The 21,856-nt window shown below is 43.0% G+C and overlaps 1 protein-coding gene across 6 annotated transcripts in view; it reads right to left on the reverse strand.

Moving 5' to 3' along the window:
* TAOK1 (TAO kinase 1) overlaps positions 1–21,856 on the reverse strand; it is a 160,303-nt gene that overhangs the window by 130,721 nt on the left and 7,726 nt on the right. For 3 of the 6 annotated variants that reach the window (XM_055388589.2, XM_055388587.2, XM_055388588.2), the window contains one exon: positions 16,758–16,879. The exons of the other annotated variants lie outside the window; for them this stretch is intronic. The gene's annotated coding sequence lies outside the window, so the exon portion shown is untranslated. The remainder of the gene's footprint in view (positions 1–16,757; positions 16,880–21,856) is intronic. 6 annotated transcript variants of the gene reach the window in all.

Here is a 21,856-nt window from a genome sequence, read left to right on the forward strand (position 1 = left end):
ATAAAAGATTAAGTATTCTCCGGCTGGGCGCGGTGGCTCACACCTGTAATCCTAGCACTTTGGGATTACAGGCAGGCGGATCACGAGGTCAGGAGTTCAGGACCAGCCTGGCCAACATGGAGAAACCCTGTCTCTATTAAAAATACAAAATTAGCCAGGCATGCTGGCGCATGCCTGTAATCCCAGCTACTCGGGAGGCTGAGGCAGCAGAGTCGCTTGAACCCAGGAGGCGGAGGTTGCAGTGACCCGAGATCGCGCCATTGCACTCTAGCCTGGGTAACAAGAGCGAAACTTCATCTCAAAAAAAAAAAAAAAAACAGATTAAGTATTTTCCTCATAAGATAGGGAATAAGACAAGGATATCCACCCTCACATTGTACTTTAGGAGCTAGCCAGTGCAACAAGGCAAGAAGAAAAAAAAAGGCATTCAGACTGGCAAGGAAGAAATAAAACTGTACTAATAAACATAATTGTGTACACAGAAAATCCCAGTCCACAAAATAGCTACCAGAAATAAGTGAATTTATCAAGGTTGCAGAATACAAAGTCAATATCAAACAAATCAATTATGATCGGCACTGTGGCCCATTCTTGTAATCCCAGCACTTTCGGAGGCCGAGGCGGGTGAATTGCTTGAGTCTGTGGCCAGCCTGGGCAACATGCAGAAACCATCTCTAAAAAAATAAAAAATTAAGCCAGGCGTCGTGGCATGCACCTGTAGTCCCAGCTACTTGGGAGGCTGAGGAGGGAGGACTGCTTGAGCCCAGGAGGCAGAGGTTGCAGTAAGCTGAGGTCACACCACTGTACCCCAGCCTGGGTGACAAAGTGAGACCCTATCTCAAGAAAAAAAAAAAAAAATTAGCCAGGTGTTGCAGCAACACTTGTAGTCCCAGCTACTTGGGAGACTGAGGTGGGAGGATCAATTGAGCCCGGGAGGTTGAGGCTGCAGCGAGCCAAGATTCTGTCACTGCACTCGAGCTTGGGCAACAGAGTGAGACCCTGTCTCAAAAAAACAAACAAACAAAAAAACAATTTTATGTTTACATACTCATAATGAAACTGAAATTTGGTGGAGGGGGGAGATAACATTTTCAATAAAATTAAAAATCATGGCTGAGCTCAGTGGCACATGCCTATACTTCCAGCACTTTGGGAAGCTGAAGTGGGAGGATCGCTTGAGCTCAGGAGTTCAAAACCATCCTGGGTAACACAGCAAGACCTCATCTCTACTAAAAATCAAAACAAATTAGCCAGGCGTAGTGGTGTGTGCCTGTGGTCCCAGCTATTTAGGAGGTTGAGGTGGAGAATCGCTTGAGCCTGGGAGATGAATGCAGCAGTGAGCCTTGATCACACCACTGCACTCCAGCCTAGACAACAGAGAAAGAGATTACATCTCAAAAAAAAAAAAAAAAAAAAAAAAAATACTGCCGGGCGCAGTGGCTCACATTCCCAGCACTTTGGGAGGCCGAGGCGGGTGGATCAATTGATGTCGGGAGTTCGAGACCAGCCTGACCAACAATGAGAAACCCCGTCTCTATTAAAAATACAAAATTAGTCGGGTGTGGTGGCACATGCCTGTAATCCCAGCTACTGGGGAGGCTGAGGCAGGAGAATCGCTTGAACCCAGGAGGCGGAGGTTGCGGTGAGCCGAGATCATGCCATTGCACTCCAGCCTGGTCAATAAGAGTGAAACTGCATCTCAAAAAGAAAAAAAAAAAAAATTTACAGAATACTTAGAGATAAATCTAACAAATGTGTGCACGATTTGTATGCTGAAAATTACAAAACACTGATGAGAAAAGTAAGAAAAAGACCCGAATAAGTGAAGAAATATACTAAATTCATAGACTGGGAGACTCAGTATTGTCAGGATATCAATGGTCCCACTAATGATCCAAAGATTCAACAAAATCCCAAAAAACCAGCAGCCTTTTTTGAAGAAACTGACAAACTGATTCTAAAACATACATTTAAAAAAAAAAAAAAAAAAAAAAAGCTAAGCACCCAGAATAGCCAAAACAACTTGAATAAAAGAATAAACGTGAAGAACTCTAATTGATGCTAAAACTTACTATAGTCAGCCCCCTGTATCCTTAGTTCCACGTTCCTGGATTCAGTCAACCTCGGATCAAAAATATTCAGAAAAAAACAATTCCACAAAGTTCCAAAAAGCAAAACTTGAATTTGCCATGCACCAAGTAGTACAGTGAATGAATGTGTAGGGAATGCATTTAGTATTATAAGTAATCTACAGAAGATTTAAAGTATACAGGAAGATGTGTGTAGGTTATATGCAAATACTACATCATCTTATATAAGTGACTTAGGCATTCATGGATTGTATCCACAGGGGTCCTGGAACCAATCCCACACAGATACCAAGGAATGACTATATAAAGCTATGATAGGCTGGGTGCAGTGGCTCACACCTGTAATCCCAGCACTTTGAGAGGCCAAGGTGGGAGGATCACTTGAGGTCAGGAGTTGGAGACCAGCTTGGGTAACATACAAGACCCTATTTCTACAAAAAATAAAAATAAAAAATAAAAAAAGTTTAAAAATTAGCCAGGCACGGTGGCATGTGCCTGCAGTCCTAGCTACTAAGGAATCTGAGATGTGAGGATCACTTGAGCCCAGGAGTTTGAGGTTTCAGTGAGCTATAATCACACCACTGCACTTTAGCTTCGGCAACAGAGCAAGATCCTGTCTCAAAACAAAACGAAGAAGCTGGGCACAGTGGCTCATGCCTGTAATCCCAGCACTTTGGGAGCCTGAGGCAGATGGATTGCTTCAGCTCAGGAGTTCAGACCAGCCTGGGCAACATGGCGAAACCCCGTCTCTACTAAAAATACAAAAATTAGCTGGGTGTGGTGGTGTGCGCCTGTGATTCCAGCTACTTGGGATGCTGAAGTAGAAGGATCACTGGAGCCTGGGAAGTCGAGGCTGCAGTGAGCTATGATCACGCCACTCTACTGCAGCCTTGGTGATAGAGTAACATGCTGTGAAAGAAAAAGAAAGAGAGAGGAGAGAGAATCAAAGAACTAGATTTTATCAAAATTAAAAACTTCTGCTCTGTGAAAGATACCATTAAGAAAAAATTTTAAAAGCCGTAACTGGGTTTCCAGTGGCAGGGTCTGGGGAAAGGGCGGCAGGTGCCATGTCCGGCCACAAAGATGGCAAGAAGAAACCCCTGAAACAGCCCAGAAAGCAGGCCAAGGAGATACACAAGGAAGGCAAGGCTTTCAAGTAGACACAAAAAGAGGACCAGAAGAAACTATAGGGAAGGGGCCCCTGGCCACAGGTGGAATTAAGAAATCTGGCAAAAAGTAAGCTGTTCCATGGGCCTGAGGCAATGGTGACCCTTGATTTCATTCCCTACTATAACATCTTTTGCCACCTATAGCTGGACTGAAGTGTTGTAATGGAGCCTGTTGTACATTTAAGAATAAACTTTTGTGGAAAGAAACAAAAAGCCATGAACGAAAAAAACGTATCTGCAAAACCTACATCTAATAAGGGCTTAACCTGAATACATAAGGAATTAAAAACTAAACAATAAGAAAACAAACAACCCAATTTAAAAATGGAGGGAAGGGGCTGGGCGCGGTGGCTCACGCCTGTAATCCCAGCACTTAGGGAGGCCGAGGCAGGTGGATCACCTGAGATCAGCAGTTTAAGACCAGGCTGGCCAACATGGCAAAACCCCTCACTAATAAAAAATACATAAATTAGCCAGGCATGGTAGCAGACGCCTGTAATCCCAGCTACTCAGGAGGCTGAGGCAGGCAGAATTGCTTGAACCCAGGAGGTGGAGGTTGCAGTGAGCCGAGAAAGTGCCACTGCACTCCCGCCTGGACGACAGAGTGAGACTCCATCTCAAAACAACAACAACAACAACAAAAAACTGGTAAACTAAAATAAGGATAATTCATTCAATATTTACCAGAACTGTACCATATCGCCGGCACTGTCCTTGATGCTGGGTTGAGAAATAATGAAGTGGGATGGGAAAATATGATAAAAACTTGATTGTAATTGCATTTAACAAATATTGATTAAATAAACTAAAAGATATAAAAGAATAAAGGATAACCCTGCCCTGAAGATGATTACCCCTTTTAGAAAATTAATGAGTTCAAATTTTGCCTCTCTACGGTAGTATCAAACATGACACTGAATACAATTCCAAGGAGGAAAACTAAAATCTCAAGTTTTACTTAAAAATATTTTACTCAGCAAAGTTTTAAAATTAAACAAGCCTAAAAGATAGCAAATACATAGTTTCGTCTTGCAATAAGGAAAGAAGCCACTCAATGTGTTCTATTTAATTTGTTGTATTATTTAATTAATGTAATATTTAATTAAATAATGTAATATTTAATTTGTTGTATACATTTCCAATGTATAACTGCCCCTTTTCCGATGATCCAATTAATTTCTCTAAGACTTCTCTTTGAGAAGTCTTAAGACTAGCTTTTTTTCCCATTAAATCTAATGGGTACTGTGAATCTTCCATGTGACTATTTCTCTCTATGCGTTGAAATGAGGAAGAGCAAAAAAAGTATCAGACTTCTAAATCTATCCAATAAAAATAAAAATAAATAATGTTGCAATAAGATCCCTATACATAATCTTTTTTATTTTTTGAAACGGAGTCTCACTGTGTCACTCAGACTGGAGTGCAGTGGCGCAATCTCAGCTCACTGCAACCTCTGTCTCCTGGGTTCCAGCGATTCTCCTGCCTCAGCCTCCCCAGTAGCTTGGATTACAGGTGCCCGCCACCATGCCCGGCTAATTTTTTCTATTTTTAGTAGAGATGGGGTTTCGTCATGTTGGCCAGGCTGGTCTCGAACTCCTGACCTCAGGTGATCCGCCTGCCTCAGCCTCCCAAAGTGCTAGGATTACAGGCATGAGCCACCACGCCCCGGCAAAACTGTTCTTTTTTAATGCAGAAAATTGAATAGACATCTTTCAATGCCAAGTCAAAGGGCAATATGCGAATATTTGAAGCAAGAAAAACCTCCAATCAATTTATCTGCATTACAGTTTATAACTGTACATAATGGTAGATGGGTTCTTAAACACTTGCTTTCAAAATTTAAACCAGTTTCACCATATCTTCTCTTTTTAATTACCACAGTATTTTATATTTGTACCACTTTGGCACCTAATTATATAGAAACACCAAATACTTTACATCTTCAAAGACTCTTCTTGCTAACTGAAGCAGACCTCTTTGAGAATTAGAAGTTTATTTTATATTTTTCCATAGAAGATAAACAAATGGCTAATGAGTGCACGAAAAGATGCTCAACATCATTAGTCACCAGAGAAATGCAAATCAAAACTACAAAGAAGTACCACACTCAAGGATGGCTATAAAATTTTTTTAACGGGAAATAATTGTTGGAGAGGATGTGGAGAAACTGGAACCTTCATATATTTTTGGTGGTAATGTAAAATGGTTCAGCCACTATGGAAAATAGGTGGCCGTTTCCTTAAAAAGTTAAACACATAATTATCATGTGACCCAGCAATTTCACTTCTAGGTATACATCCAAAAGAACTGAAAACAGTACATATTAATGTACAAATATGTTCACATTAGCACTATTCATAGTAGCCAAAAAGTATAAAACAGCTGGGCGCGGTGGCTCACCGCCTGTAATCCCAGCACTCTGGAGCCTGAGGCAGGTGGATCACTTGAGCTCAGGAGTTCAGACTAGCCCAGGGAACATGGCGAAACCCCGTCTCTACTAAAAATATCAAAATTATCTTGGTGTGGTAGCACGCACCTGTAATCCCAGCTATTTGGGAGGCTGAGGCAGGAGAATCGCTTGAACCTGGGAGGCGGAGGTTGCAGTGAGCCTAGGTCAAGATTGCGCCACTGCACTCCAACCTGGGCAACAGAGCGAAATTCCGTTCCTCCACCCCCGAGCAAAAAAAAGGTATAAAACGGCTCACATGTCCATCGACAAATGAATGGCAAAACAAACTGTGGTACATAAATATAATGGAATATTATTCATCCATAAACAAAAATAAAGTAGGCAGGGTGCGGTGGCTCACGCCTGTAATCCTAGCACTTTGGGAGGCCAAGGCGGGCGGATCACTTGAGGTCAGAAGTTCAAAACCAGCTTGGCCGTCATAGTGAAACCCCGTCTCTACTAAAAATACAAAAATAATAGCTGGGCATGGTGGTGCGTGCTTGTAGTCCCAACTACTTAGGAGGCTGAGGCAGGAGAATCGCTTGAACCCGGGAGGCGGAGGTTGCAATGAGCCGAGATTGTGCCACCACACTCCAGCCTCGGTGACAGAGTGAGACTCCATCTCAAATAAATAAATAAATAAATAAATAAAGTATTGGGCTGGACACAGTGGTTCACGCCTGTAATCCCAGCACTTTGGGAGGCCAAGGCGGGTGGATCACTTGAGGTCAGGAGTTCAAGACCAGCCCAGCCAACATGGTGAAACCCCATTTCTACTAAAAATACAAAAATTAGCCAGGCACAGTGGCGTGTGCCTGTAATCCCAGCTACTCAGGAGGCTGAGGCAGGAGAATCATTTGAACCCAGGAGGTGGAGGTTGCAGTGAGCTGGGATCATGCCACTTGCACTCCAGCCTGGGCGACCGAGCAAGACTCCGTATCAAATAATAATGAAGTACTGATACATGCTCCACCATGGATTAAGCTCCAAAAACACTATGCTAAGTAAAAGAAGCTAGAAACAGGCCGGGCGTGGTGGCTCACGCCTGTAATCCCAGCACTTTGGGAGGCTGAGGCAGGCGGATCACGAGGTCAGGAGATTCAGACCATCCTGGCTAACACAGTGAAACCCCGTCTCTACTAAAAATACAAAAAAATTAGCCGGGCTTTGTGGCAGGCGCCTATAGTCCCAGCTACTAGGGAGGCTGAGGCAGGAGAATGGCGTGAACCCCGGAGGCGGAGTTTGCAGTGAGCCAAGATCATGCCACTGCACTCCAGCCTGGGCGATAGAGCAACTCCATCTCAAAAAAAAGAAAAAAAAAAAGCCAGAAACAAAAGGTCAAATATTGTACGATTCCTTTTTTATGAAGTATCCAGAATAGGCAAATCCATAGACATAGAACAAAGACTGGTGATTATCAGAGACGGAAGAGAGGAAAATAGCGAGCAACTGCTATAATAAACGGGTGCAGGGTTTGCTTGAGGGTTAAGGAAAATGCTTTGGAACATACATATGGTAGCTATACAACACTGTGAATGTACTAAATGCCACTGAACTGTTTACTTTAAAATGGTTATTTTTGTTGTTGTTTTTGTTTTTTGAGACAGGGTCTCACTCTGTCACCCAGGCTGGAGTGCAGTGGCGTGATCTCCGCTCACTACAACCTCCGCCTCCCGGACTCAAGTGATCCTCCCACCTCTGCTTCCCAAGCAGCTGGGACTACAGACACATGCCACCATGCCCAGCTAATTTTTGTACTTTTTGTAGAGACAGGATTTTGCCATGTTGCCCAAGCTGGTCTGAACTCCTGAGCTCGAACAATCCACCGGTCTCAGCCTCCCAAAGTGCTGGGCTTACAGGCATGAGCCACCATACCCGGCCGAAAATGATTAATTTTATGTTATGTGAATTTCACCTCAATTTTTTTAAGTTTAGCTATTTGGGATGGAAATATTTCCTAACTGTATTTAGACACTTCCATGGAGTCTTATTTCCCTTTTTATAAGGCAGACCACATTGAACCTAATTAACATTTCCTGTTGACTCAGGATCACCATTATGTATAACAATGACTATGAGTAAGCCATTCCTCTTGTGTCTTAATTCTGAGTCTCAGTTGTCTCATCCGTAAAATGACATTTTTTGCTAGACCACAGGATCTTAATGTTTTTAGCCACAGATACTTTTGAAGACCCAATTAAGGTATGAATTCTTACACTAGAAAAATGCACATGTGCATAGTCATACCAAATTTGTACACAACCTCAGAAAGTTCAAAGACCTACTGTGCAATTCCCGTGCAAGACTCACACCAGCAATTCCCATGGGTTCAGCATTTCTGATTCTACTACGGTCTAATACAGTGGAATAGCATCAACATTTATATGGGTTCATGAAGCTATGCTGTGCTTTTTACTTTCGTTGTATAAATAGTTGCCCTAGTTCACTGCCAAATTCTCTATTATAACTGCTAGCTGCTATCCAACACTTAAAGAACTTAAACTTTAAAAATTCAATTAGATTCTATTCAACAATTAGTACTGTATGTCCTATGCTAGGCATTAAATGGGAGGGACACAAAATAACCATAGTCCTAGTAAAAGCTAAGACAATTAAGTACTTACAAAAAAAGGAAAATATCTCATTAAGTACTAAACTGGGACACTGATAAATGAGCCAAAAAGAACTTAGAGAAGAACAAGGACAGTATAAGCTGAAGCAGTTGGGGACAACTTCATGGAAGAGGACTTGAATGGAAGAGGACTTGAATGGACAGAGAAAAAGAAGAGATGAGACCAAAAGGGCACTAAAAGAGACATCATAAACATAGGCAAAGTGTGCTGGGCAGTAATCAGAAATAGGCTGTATCGGCTGGGCGTGGGGGCTCACACCTGTAATCCCACCACTTTGGCAGGCCGAGGCAGGCGGATCACTTGAGGTCAGGAGTTCGAGACCAACCTGGTCAACATGGTGAAACCCCGTCTTTACTAAAAATACAAAAATTAGCCAGGCATGGTGGCGCATGCCTGTAGTCCCAGCTACTCGGGAGGCCGAGGCAGGAGAATCGCTTGAACCTGGGAGATGGAGGTTGCAGTGAGCTGAGATCGCACAACAGCACTCCAGCCTGGGTGACAGAGTGAGATCCTGTTTCAAAAAAAGAAAGAGAGAGAGAAAGAGAGAGAGAGGAAGGAAGGAAGGAAGGAAGGAAGGAAAGAAGGAAGGAAGGAAGGAAAAGCAAGCTGCATAGATATGGAGGGGTCAATCAAAGATAATCTTAAAAAACAATAAAAACAATTACATGCAAAAATTATTTATGGTAAAGAGTCAGAACAGATATGGAGCATTGGTTATTAAGGGAGAAGGGACACGAGGGAGCCTTCAAGAATGCTGGAAACTTTCCATAACTTAATCTTAGTAGATACATTGGTTAAAAAAAAAATTCACTTAAGCACTTTATTGTTTGTACATCACAACTGAAAAAAATACACACAAATGGTTGCCAGATTATGATATAGAAAGTACTTCTGTAGGCCAGGCACAGTGGCTCTCGCCTGTAATCCCAGCACTTTGGGTGGCAGAGGCAGGTGGATTACTTGAGGTCAGGAGTTTGAGACCAGCTTGACCAACACGGTGAAACACCATCGCTACCAAAAAAAAAAAAAAATTAGCCAGGCATGGCGGTGTGGGCCTGTAGTTCCAGCTACTTGGGAGGCTGAGGCAGGAGAATTGCTTGAACGTGGGAGGCAGAGGTTGCAGTAAGCTGAGATCCTACCATTGCACTCCAGCCTGGACAACAGAGTGAGACTCTGTCTCAAAAAACCCGTAAAAAGAAAGTACTTTTGTAGGTTTGTAGAAGTAAAAAATAAGATATTACATAAGGAGATAAGTCTTATACCAATATGTAAGGCGAACTGAAATGGGAGAGAAAAAGACAGCCTTTTAAGTAAAGTAGAATTAAGATAATAGTACTAGCTGGCCGAGCGCAGTGGCTCACACCTGTAATTACAGCACTTGGCGAGGCCAAGGCGGGTGGATCACCTGAGGTCAGGAGTTCAAGACCAGTCTGGCCAACATGGTGAAACCCCGTCTCTACTAAAAAAAATACATTAGCCAGGCGTGGTGGTGGGCGCCTGTAATTCTAGCTACTTGGGAAGCTGAGGCAGGAGAATCGCTTGAACCCAGGAGGCAGAGGTTGCAGCAGTGAGCCGAGATCACGCCACTGCACTCCAGCCTGGGCGACAGAGCAAGACTCCATCTCAAAAAAAAAAAAAAAAAAAAAAAAAACCCTAGCTAACACGTATGTTACACAATATGCCAGGTACTATTCTAAGAGCTATACATATAGGCCAGGTGTGGTGGCTCGCGCCTGTAATCCCAGCACTTTGGGAGGCCGAGGCCGGCGGATCACCTGAGGTCAGGGGTTCAAGACCAGCCTGGCTAACATAGTGAAACCCCGTTTCTGCTAAAAATACAAAAAAATTAGCCAGGCATGGTGGTGCATGCCTGTAATCCCAGCTACTCGGGAGGGTGAGGAAGGAGAATCGCTTGAACCTGGGAGGCAGAGGTTGTGGTGAGCCAAGATCGTGCCATTGTGCTCCAGCTTGGGCAACAAGAGCGAAACTCCGTCTCAAAAAACAAAAACAAAACTAAGAGCTATACATGTAACAATGCATCTAATCCTTTTAACACTATGTGGAAAGTATTATTATTCGCATTTTACAGACAATGAACTGAGGCCCAGAGATTAAGTGCTTTGCCCAGGCTCACACAGCAATGAGAATATCCATGACGATAAACTTTTTCACCACTTTACACCACATACATATCCGTGAATACATAACAGAACAAAAACAAACTAAAAATAGCAACAATAATAAGACTAGAACAAAACAGGGACTAAAATGATACTTTTACAGATAGAGTGCTTCCAACAGCAATAGCCCTTTTCCCCATCCTATAAATTCAATGTCAGCATCCCCACCTGACTTTAAACCTCACTGAGCAAATATATCATCTGCACAATCATCCTTACATCCCCTACTCCTAAAATAAGGCTACACACACACACACACACCCTCTCACAAGAATGTTACAGATACTTGGAAAAGAGAACAAAGAATGAAATACATTTCAAAAGAAGAAATCCCATGACTTCATAACCTATTGTGTGAATATAGGTGAGAAAAGAGATTAAACAAATCAAAAATAATCCCAAAGTTTCTAATTTAGAAGACTTAGGGTTAGCAGAGATAAAAATACATGTCCATACACTGGGTGCGGTGGCTCACGCCTGTAATCCCAGCACTTTGGGAGGCTGAGGCGGGGGGATCACAAGGTCAGGAGATCGAGACCATCCTGACTAACATGGTGAAACCCCATCTCTACTAAAAATACAAAAATTTAGCCAGACATGGTGCGGACACCTGTAGTCCCAGCTACTCGAGAGGCTGAGGCAGGAGAATGGCATGAACCTGGGAGGTGGAGCTTGCAGTGAGCCAAGATTTCACCACTGCACTCCAGCCTGGGCAACAGAGTGAGACTCCATCTCAAAAAAAAAAAAAAAAATATATATATATATATACATATATATGTCCATAAAAAGGCTTATATACAAATATTGCTAGCAATCTTATTCATAATAGCCAAAAACTGGAAATAATTCAATTATCAATCAACAGGTGAACATAAACAAACAGTGATATATCCAAACACTGGACTATTACTAAGCAATAAAAAGAAATGAACTAATGAAACACGCAACATAGATAAATATCACAGCTATTATGCCAAGAGAAAGAAGCCAAACACAAAATTTCATACCGTATAATTCCATTTCTATGAAACTCTAGAAAAGACTAATCTCATATACAGCAATAGAAATCACATCAGAGGCCTGGTGTGATGGCTCATGCCTGTAATCCCAGCATCTTGGGAGGCTGAGGCGGGTGGACTGCCTGAGTTCAGGAGTTCGAGACCAGCCTGGGCAATACAGTGAAACCCCGTCTCTACTAAAATACAAAAAATGAGCCAGGCGTGGTGGCATGCACCTGTAATCCCAGCTACTTGGGAGGCTGAGGCAGGAGAATTGCTTGAACCCAGGAGGCGGAGGCTGCAGTGAGCGAAGACTGTGCCACTGCACTCCAGCCTAGGTGACACAGTGAGACTCCATCTCCAAAAAAATAAAAAAAAAAGAAAGAAATCACATCAGCGGCTGCACAGGAATAAGACTGAAAAGAGACTGCAAAAGGACCTAGGAAATTTTGGGGGGAAGTAAAAATGACTCTATTATTAAAGTGATTGTTACAGCCACTGATCTGTACATTAAAAATTTGTGAAATTATTGCAAATAAATTAAAGCTTGGTAAAATTGATTGAAAAAACGTTATGGGCCAGGCGCAGTGGCTCATGCCTATAATCTCAACAGTTTGGGAGGCCAAAGCAGGCGGATCACTCGAGGTCAGGAGTTTGAGACCTGCCTGGGCAACACGGCGAAACCCCATCTCTAAAAAATTAGCCAGGTGTGGTGGCACACTCCTGTAGTCCCATCTACTTGGGAGGCTGAGGTGAGAGGATAGCTTGATCCCCAGAGGCAGACGTTGGGGTGAGCTGAGATTGCGCCACTGCACTCCAGCCCTGGGGGACACAGCAAGATCCTGTGTCTAAAAAAAAAAAAAAAAAAAAAACTTATGGCCAGGTGCAGTGGCACACACCTGTAATACCACCACTTTGGGAGGCTGAGGCAGGAGTATCACTTGAGCTCAGGAGTTTGAGACCAGCCTAGGCAATATGGCAAGGCTAGGGAAGGATCAAGTCTGACTCATTTCTGTATCCTGGCACAGTATCTAGAAAATCTCTACAAAAAATCAAAACATTGGTCAGGAATGAATGGCAGCATGCTCCTGCAGTTCCAGCTATTTGGGAGGCTAAGGCAAGAGGATATCTTAAGCCCAAGAGTTCGAGGCTGCAGCGCATGCCACTGCACTCCAGCAGCCTGGGTGACAGAGCCAGACTCTGCCTCAGAAACAAAACTAAACAAAACATGTTATTAACATTGAAATAGGTAGGTAAATAAGGAGAAACTTTTGCAAAAGATTAAGAAGATGAGTTCAATTTAGATATGTTCACCCCAACGTGTCTTCAAAAAGAGTAAGATACCTCGGTTGGGCATTGTGGCTCATGCCTGTAATCCCAGCACTTTGGGAGGCCAAGGCAGGTGGATTGCTTGAGCCCAGGAGTTCGAGACCAGCCTGGGGAACATGACGAAACCCCATCTCTACAAAAAATACAAAAATTAGCCAGGTGTAATGGTGGGCACCTGTAGTCCCAGGTACTAGGGAGGCTGAGCGGGGAGGATCACCTGAACTTGAGGAGGTCAAGGTTGCAGTGAGCCATGATTGTGCCCCTGCACTCCAGCCTGGGTGACAGAGTGAGACTCTGTCTCAAAAAAATATAAAAATAAAAAAAGATTATCTCCGTCAGGCAATTGGGTATAAAGGATGGAGTTAGGGAGGCAGCAGGAAGAGAGGGAGACAGAGAAGAGCATTGTGTTGAGAGACACCCACTGTTAAAAGCAGTAAGAAAGAACAACCAGTAAAATACAAATTTTAAGAAGGAAGACAGTCAGACATGGTGTCTCATGCCTGTAATCCCAGCACTTTGGGAGGCCAAAGCAGGAGAGTGGCTTAAGGCCAGGAGTTCAAGACCAGCCTACACAACACAGCAAGTCCCCATTCCTATATGTGCCTATAGTCAGTCCTAGTTCCTCAGGAGGCTAAGATGGGAAGATCACTTGAGCCCAGAAGTTCAAGACTGAAGTGAGCTATGATGGCACCACTACCCTCCTGCCCGGGCAAAAGAGCAAGACCCTGTATCTAAAAAAAGAAAGAACTGTAAGAGGTACTAGGAATGTTCTCTATCTTATTCTTTGTGATGGTTACATGAACATATACATCTGTAAAAATTCAACAGGCTTACACTTCATATTTATGCACTTTGCTGCATTAATTATACCTCAAACAGTTTTAAAAAAAGAAAAATGGCTAAGCATGGGAGCTCACACCTGTAATGCCAGTACTTTGGGAGGCCGAGGTGTGAGGATCACTTTAGCCCGGGAGTTCAAGACCAGCCTAGGCAACATGGAGAAACCCTGTCACTACAAAAATTAGCTGGCCATGGTGGTGTACGCCAGTAGTCTCCCAGCTGCTTAGTTGGGAGGGTGGGTAGTGCACTCCTGTGGTCTCAGCTACTTGGGAACCTGAGGTGGGAGGACTGCCTGGGCCAGGGAGGTTAAGCAAGGCTACAGTGAGCCGTGATTGTGCCATTGCACTCCAGTCTGGGCAAAACAGTGAGATCCAGTCTCAAAAAAGAAAAAAGATATGGCCCAAAAGTACCTTTTCAGCTTCATTTTACCAAATACCCATCCCAAATCACATAAATAACCTATAGCCACATATGATCAGTAATCACCCTCTTCAATATTGATCATTCATGCTCTCAGGTATATAATACCCTTTGTACTTTTATTTTTTTTCAAGACCCATATAAAATCTCACTCCCTCAGGCATCACTACTCCTAAACACCCCTTAACTCTACCTGTATAACAGTTAAATAAATGGTTCTCAATCAGGTGATTTTGCTCCCTAGGGGACATTTGGTAATACCTGAAACATTTTTTGATCATCACAACCGGGGGTGACGCTACTGGCATCTAATGGGTAAAAGCCAGTGATGCTGCAAAATATCCTATAATGCATAGCACAGATCCCCACAACAATGAATTATCCTACCCAAAATGTCAATACTACCACGGTTGGGAAACCCTGCACTACACTATTGTATGTATTTACTTGCAAGCCTGTATCCCTACTGAACTACAAAATGGGAGGGATCAAGTCTTACCCATTTCTGTATACTGGCACAGTATCTACAAAATAACACACCAAAAAAATGTATTAATAAATACAGATGTGTCATTACTGAACCTATTTTAATAACCACACTGCCTAGAATGCTGCACTCAAAAAATATAAGAAATACGTATGTCATTGCTGAATCTTACTTTGATATGAAAGCTACGTAACTTACTGGCTAAACTGGTTGTCTTTTTTTTTCTGAGATGGAGTCTCACTCTGTCTCACAGGCTGGAGTAGAGAGGTTCGATGTCGGCTCACTGCAAATTCCGCCTCCCAGGTTCAAGCAATTCTCCTACCTCTGCCTCCCGAGTAGCTGGGATTACAGGCGAGAGCCACCACACCCAGCTACTTTTTGCATTTTTAGTAGAGACGGGGTTTCGCCATATTGGCCAGGCTGGTCTCAAACTCCTGACCTCAGGTGATCCGCCCACCTCAGCCTCCCAAAATGCTGGGATTACAGGCATGAGCCACCACTCCTGGCCTAAACTTGTGGTCTTTAAAAGCAAATTCCATCAATCACTATCTTGACTTGGTGTTTTCATAGTACATACCAACAAATTACAAATTATAACTATGTGAATATCTCAAAAGAGTATTAAACTGAAATTTATTTCCAAATTTACTGCAGCATGAGTAAACCAACTGGCTTAATGACTGTGCTCTGAAAGGATTTTTAAAAGGACACTGTTTCAGCAGGGCAAGGTGGCTCACGCCTGTAATCCCAGCACTCTGGGAGGCCAAGGCGGGTGTATCACCTGAGGTCACGAGTTTGAGACTAGCCTGACCAACATGGTGAAACCCCATCTCTACTAAAAATATATATATACAAAAATAAGCCGGGCCTGGTGGCACACGCCTGTAATCTCAGCTACTTGGGAGGCTGAGGCAGGAGAATCACTTGAACCTGGGAGGTGGAGGTTGCGGTGAGCCAAGATCATGCCATTGCGCTCCAGCCTGGGCAACAAGAGCGAAACTCCATCTCAAAACAAAGGACACTGTTTCAAAAATTTTTTGAACTCATATCATAGTGCCATTTGAATAAAATACAGTAAAATAATGGATACTAAAATCTTGGCTATCATTCCACCTAACTTGAATCTAATAAAATTCATGTTAAAATACAGAATGGTAGTGTATTTTAACATATTGTCAAAAAATTAAACAGTTTTTACTTACCTATTTATTTATTTAGACACAGGGTCTCACTGTTGCCCAAGCTAGAATGCAGTAGCACAACCATGGCTCACTGCAACTCCATCCTCCTAGGTTCCACCAATCCTCCTGCCTCAGCCTCCTGAGTAGCTGGGACCACAGGCACATGCCACCGTACTTGGCTAATTTTTTATTTTTAGTAGAGATGAGGCCTTACTATGTTGCCAGGCTGGTCTTGAGTTCCTGGGCTCAAGCGATCCCCTTGTCTCAGTCTCCCAAAGTGCTGGGATTACAGGCGGAAGATATCATGCCTAGCCAAAAGTTTTTATATCATAGTTATTTTACTTATTTTAGCAAATATTTCAGGCCAGGTGTGGTGGCTCATGCCTGTAATCCTGGCACCTTGGGAGACTGAGCTGGGTGGATCACTTGAGTCCAGCAATCCAAGACCAGCCTGGGCAACACGGTGAAGCCGTCTCTACTAAAAATACAAAAAATTCGCTGGGTGTGGTAGCACAGGGCTGTAGTCCTAGCTACTTGTGGGGCTGAGGCAGGAGGATCACTTGAGCCCAGCAGGTCAAGACTGCAGTGAGCTGTGATCCTACCACTGCACTCCAGTCTGGAGTCCTACAACAGGTTCTTAAAAGAGTAAGACCCTGTCTCAAAAACAAAACAAAACAAAACAAAACAAAATCCCCCCCCCCACACACACAGAAATATTTCATATCTCAACACTGTTTTATTTTTTACATGCCCAGCCAACTTTTTTATTCTTGATTAAAGATTAATGGCATTATTTTATAGAACTAGACATTCACACATAAAACACAAAAATACTTTTTCACTACCTAAGCTGAAGATAAAATGATCTTTTAATCACTCCATTTTCAAATTATTTGTACTTTTCTAGAGAATTAAAAAATCATTATCACTAATAACGACATGTCAAAGTAAAGAATCTAGGCCAGGCATGGTGGCTCACACCTGTAATCCCAGCACTTTGGGAGGCTGACGTATGAGGACTGCTTCGGTGTAAGAGGTCAGGGCTGCAGTGAGCTGTGATTGTGCCACTACACTCCAGCCTGGGTGACAGAGCAAGACCCTGTCTGAAAAGAAACACAAAAAACAAAAAAGAATCTGAAAGTGAGCACATTATATTGCCCCTCTGGGACTCAAAACTCTAATTCCAGTAAATAAAACCAACTGAAATACCATACTCCTATCAAGTAATGAGCCCTATAAAACATCATCATCATCTACCATTTATGCAGCAGGAGATTACTTAAATACTATATATTAAATAAAACAACATATACTATACAAAGTTTCTGTACAACAAGGAAGAGCAAAGTTTCCTTATCAAGTACAATCAAGGATATGGATGGTTTTGGCAAAAAGACAAAGCTTTTCCAATTTTCAGTAACCCTAAATTCCCCAAGTCTAAAAACGGAAAAACCTTGACCTTGTTTAGTAATGCTGTTCATCAACCTTTTCTGAAATCTCTTTCTCAGCCTCAATGGGAATAAATTGTAACAAATCAATCCAAAATACAAACTAGAGGTTTGTAACTACTACCACGAGTGAATTAAAAACATCAACTAAAACATAAATATTATGGTTAGATGTAACACATTGCAGCACACTGATTTTTTTTTTTTTTTTTTTTTTTTTTGAGACAGAATCTTGCCCTGTCACCCAGGCTGGAGTGCAATGGCACAATCTTGGCTCACTGCAACCTCCACCTCCCAGGTTGAAGCAATTCTCCTGCCTCAGGCTCCCTAGTAGCTGGGATTGCAGGTGCCCGCCACCATGCACGGCTAATTTTGTTTTTTTTTTTTTTTTGAGACTAAGTTTTGCTCTGTCTTGATCTCTTGACCTTGCGATCTGCCCACCTCGGCCTCCCAAAGTGCTGGGCTTACAGGCGTAAGCCACCGCGCCGGGCCTAATTTTTTTGTATTTTTAGTAGAGACAGGGTTTCAGCATGTTGGCCAGGCTGGTTTTGAACTCCTGACCTCAAGTGATCCACCCACCTCGGCCTCCCAAAGTGCTAGGATTACAGACATGACCCATCACGTCTGGCCTGGCATTTTTAAAATATACTTAATATACTTAATTAGTCACATAATAATTTTATGAACAGACGTATTTCAATTAAATTAAATCTATATATGTCCCCAAATAAAATAAAAATAAAAGATATTTTCTTAATATCCTCCAAATAAAAAGTTTTCAACCAGGCATGGTGGCTCACACCTGTAATCCCAGCACTTTCGGAGGCTAAGGCAGGCAGATTGCTTGAGCCCAGGAGTTCGAGACCAGCTTGGGCAATGTGACAAAACCTAATCTCTACAAAAAATACAAAAGAACTAGTCAGGTATGGTGGCGCATGACTGTAGTCTCAGCTACTTGGTAGGCTGAGGTGAAAGGATCACGTGAGCCCGGGAAGTAGAGGCACAGTGAGCCATCATTGTGTGCCAATGGACTCTAGCATAGGGAAGGGGACTGAGACCGTCTTAAAAAAAATAAATAAAAAGTCTTCTTTTTTTAAAATTCTGCAATTCATGAGAAACTGCACTCACACATAGTGTGTGACATTAGATATCTGATAACACATGTTCCTTAATACAAAAACCTCAGAAGTTACCATGATTACCCAAAACTACTGGTACCCTGCCCAGGATCTTTTAGGCAAAGTCCTTGCTATCTCCTAAGCTTTGAAACCTAGGAAAGGTAAATATACCCAATATGACGACTAAATAGACTACAGATGAATCAGTAGAGATTGAAGGAGAGTTGTTGAAAGAAAAAGGAAAAAGCAAACTAAAACAAGCATACTTCAGAGACAGAAGATTAGAAGTAAAAGGGATGAGGTAAAAAAAGAAATTTTAGTTCAGGCACAGTGGCTCACGCTTATAATTCTAGCACTTTGGGAGGCCAAGGTGGGCAGATCACCTGAGGCCAGGAGTCAAGACCAGCCTGGCCAACATGGCAAAACCCCGTCTCAGACAAAAAGTACAAAAATTAGCCAGGCGTGGTGGCACAGCTACTCAGGAGGCTGAGGTGGGAGGATTGCTTGAGCCCAAGAGGCAGAGGTTTCAGCAAGCCATGATCACCCCACTGCACTCCAGCCTCCCAACAGAGTAAAACCCTGTCTCAAAAAAAAAGAGAAGAAAAAGAAAGTGATATGGTTTGGCTCTGTGTCCCTACCCAAATCTCATGTTAAATTGTAATCTCCAAAGTTGGGGGAGGGACCTGGTGGAAATGATTGGATCATTGGGGTGGATTTCCCCCTTGCTGTTCTAGTTGATAGTGAGTTCTCAAGAGCTACCGTTGTTGGAAAGTGGAAAGTTTGTAGCACTTCCCCCTTCACTCGCTTGCGTGTCCACACACATGCACACTCTCCCTCTCTCTCCTGCCAACCATGGGAAAATATGCCCACTTCCACTTCCGCTATGATTGTAAGTTTTCTGAGGCCTCCCCAGATGCAGATGCCTGTATAGCCCACAGAACCGTGAGCACATTAAACCTATTTTCTTTATAAATTACCCAGTCTCAGGTATGTCTTTGTAACAGTGTAACTGGGTACCCAGAACATATAAAAATGTGGCAAACTGCTGAGCACAATAGCTTACACCTGTAATACCAGCACTTTGGGAGGCCAAGGCAAGAGGATCACTTAAGATCAGGAATTTGAGACCATCCTGGGCAACATAGCAAGACCCTGTCTGTACAAAAAATTTTTTTCAAAAATTAGCCGGGTGTGGTGGTGCACACCTGTAGTCGCAGTTACTCAGGAGGCTGAGGTGGGAGGATCACTTGAGCCAGGAGGTGGAGGCCGCAGTGAACTATGATCACACCACTGTGTTCCAGCCTGGGCAACAGAGCAAGACCCTGGCATCAAAAAAAAAAAAAAAAAAAAAAGAGGCAAACAAAAGTTTCCCATAATAATGTTTACCCTTACTTTATGCACCACACTGACACTCCCCATTACTTTTTAAAATTGTTATTGTGACTCACTAAATTGAATTTACAAGACATTAATGGATCACAAACTAAAGTTTGAAAGCACTGGCTTAGAGGAACTAAAAATTATGGGAAAGTCCTTGCTTTCCTATGATTATCTAGCTTGAGAAAACTATTCAGAAGGTGGAATTCTCCCAGGGCTGAAATACTGTCTTATCTGGCACATAATAATCACTTAAAGTTTGTTGAATTAATACATTTTGGAACGTAAGGCACTTTCAAGGTAAGGACATACCTACAAAAGATAACTAAATAAAAATGCGTAGAAGAGCATGGGGTACTCTGAATCCCTTCAAAGACAGGGATGGTAAAAAGAGCCCCAGGAGGTAGAAGAGGGATACCAAATTTTTCTTAAATAAACAAAGTAAGTACTGGAAAAGAAATGTCATTTGTTGTTTTTTTTTTTGAGACGGAGTTTTGCTCTTGTCTCCCAGGCTGGAGTGCAATGGCACGATCTCGGCTCACTGCAACCTCTGCCTGGTTCAAGTGATTCTCCTGCCTCAGCCTCCCAAGTAGCTGGGATTACAGGCACCCACTACCACACCCAGCTAATTTTTGTGTTTTTAGTAGAGACGGGGTTTCACCACTTTGGCCAGGATGGTCTTGAACTCCTGACCTCAAGCAATCCACCCACCTTGGCCTCCCAAAGTGCTGAGATTACAGGCCTGAGCCACCACGCCCGGCCTGAAATGTCATTTCTTAAGACAGGCTTTATATCCAGCAAAGGAAAAAGAAAACCTGTGATAAATTAAAAACTCCCATCAGAGGTGGGCACAGTGGCTCCTGTGTATAATCTCACCACTTTGGGAGAACAAGGCAGAAGGATCACTTAAACTCAGAAGATCAAGACCAACCTGGGCAACATAGTGAGATCTCGTCTGTACTAAAAATAAAAAAAAATTAGCCAGGTGTGGTGGTGCACGCCTGTAGTCCTAGCTGCTGAGGTGGCTGAGGTGAGAGGATCGCTAAGTCCAGAAGATTGAGGCTGTAGTGAACTTTGATCTCACCACTGCACTCCAACCTGAGTGACAGAGCGAGAATCTATCCCAAAGAAAGAAAAAAACTCCCATTAAGTACTACACAGTAGTCCATTATAGGTGCAAAAAGTTACTAAGCTACCTTGATATTGTAACTATTTCTTTCAAAAATATATGTCAGACTCCAGATATATAAATCCAATATCGCCAGGCGCAGTGGCTCACGCCTGTAATCCCAGCACTTTGGGAGGCCAAGGCGGGCAGATCACGAGGTCAGGAGATCGAGACCATCCTGGCTAACACGGTGAAACCCCGTCTCTACTAAAAATACAAAAATTTAGCCAGGCATAGTGGCGGGCGCCTGTAGTCCCAGCTACTTGGGAGGCTGAGGCAGGAGAATGGCATGAACAGGGCAGGCAGAGGTTGCAGCGAGCCGAGATCGTGCCACTGCACTCCATCCTGGGCAACAGAGCGAGACTCCGTCTCAAAATAAATAAATAAAAATAAATCCAATATCAAATCAAAATTATATAATGTAACTCATCCTTAAATATTAGACTCTCCCCAGCACTTTGGGAGGCTGAGGCAGGTGGAACCACTTGAGCTCAGGAGTTCGATACCAGACCAGGCAACATGGCAAAACCCCATCTCCACAAAAAATACAAAAATTAGCCAGGCAGTGGCATCTGCCTGTAGTCCTAGCTACTTGGAGGGCAAAGGTGGGTGGATCACTTGAGCCTGGGAGGTCAAGGCTGCAGGCAGCCGAGATCGTGCCACTGCACTCCAGTCTGGGTGACAGGAGAGAGACCCTGTCTCAAAAAAAAAAAAAAAAATTATCTCAATGTACTCATAAACATTTATATTAGGCAGCTGGTGTGTGATAGCCAACAATTTATTGAGTGTTAGCATGTATCAGGCAGTAAGTTAAGTACTTAGCAAGCATTATCCTATTTAAACAACCCAGTATATACTATCTTCACATTAAAGGGTGTGGTGGCTCATGCCTGCCTGTAATCCCAGCACTTTGGGAGGCCAAGGTGGGTGGATCACCTGAGGTCAGGAGTTCAAGACCAGCCTGGCCAA

This window comes from Gorilla gorilla, chromosome 4 (genome assembly GCF_029281585.2).
Source record: "Gorilla gorilla gorilla isolate KB3781 chromosome 4, NHGRI_mGorGor1-v2.1_pri, whole genome shotgun sequence".
Classification (NCBI taxonomy): domain Eukaryota; kingdom Metazoa; phylum Chordata; class Mammalia; order Primates; family Hominidae; genus Gorilla; species Gorilla gorilla.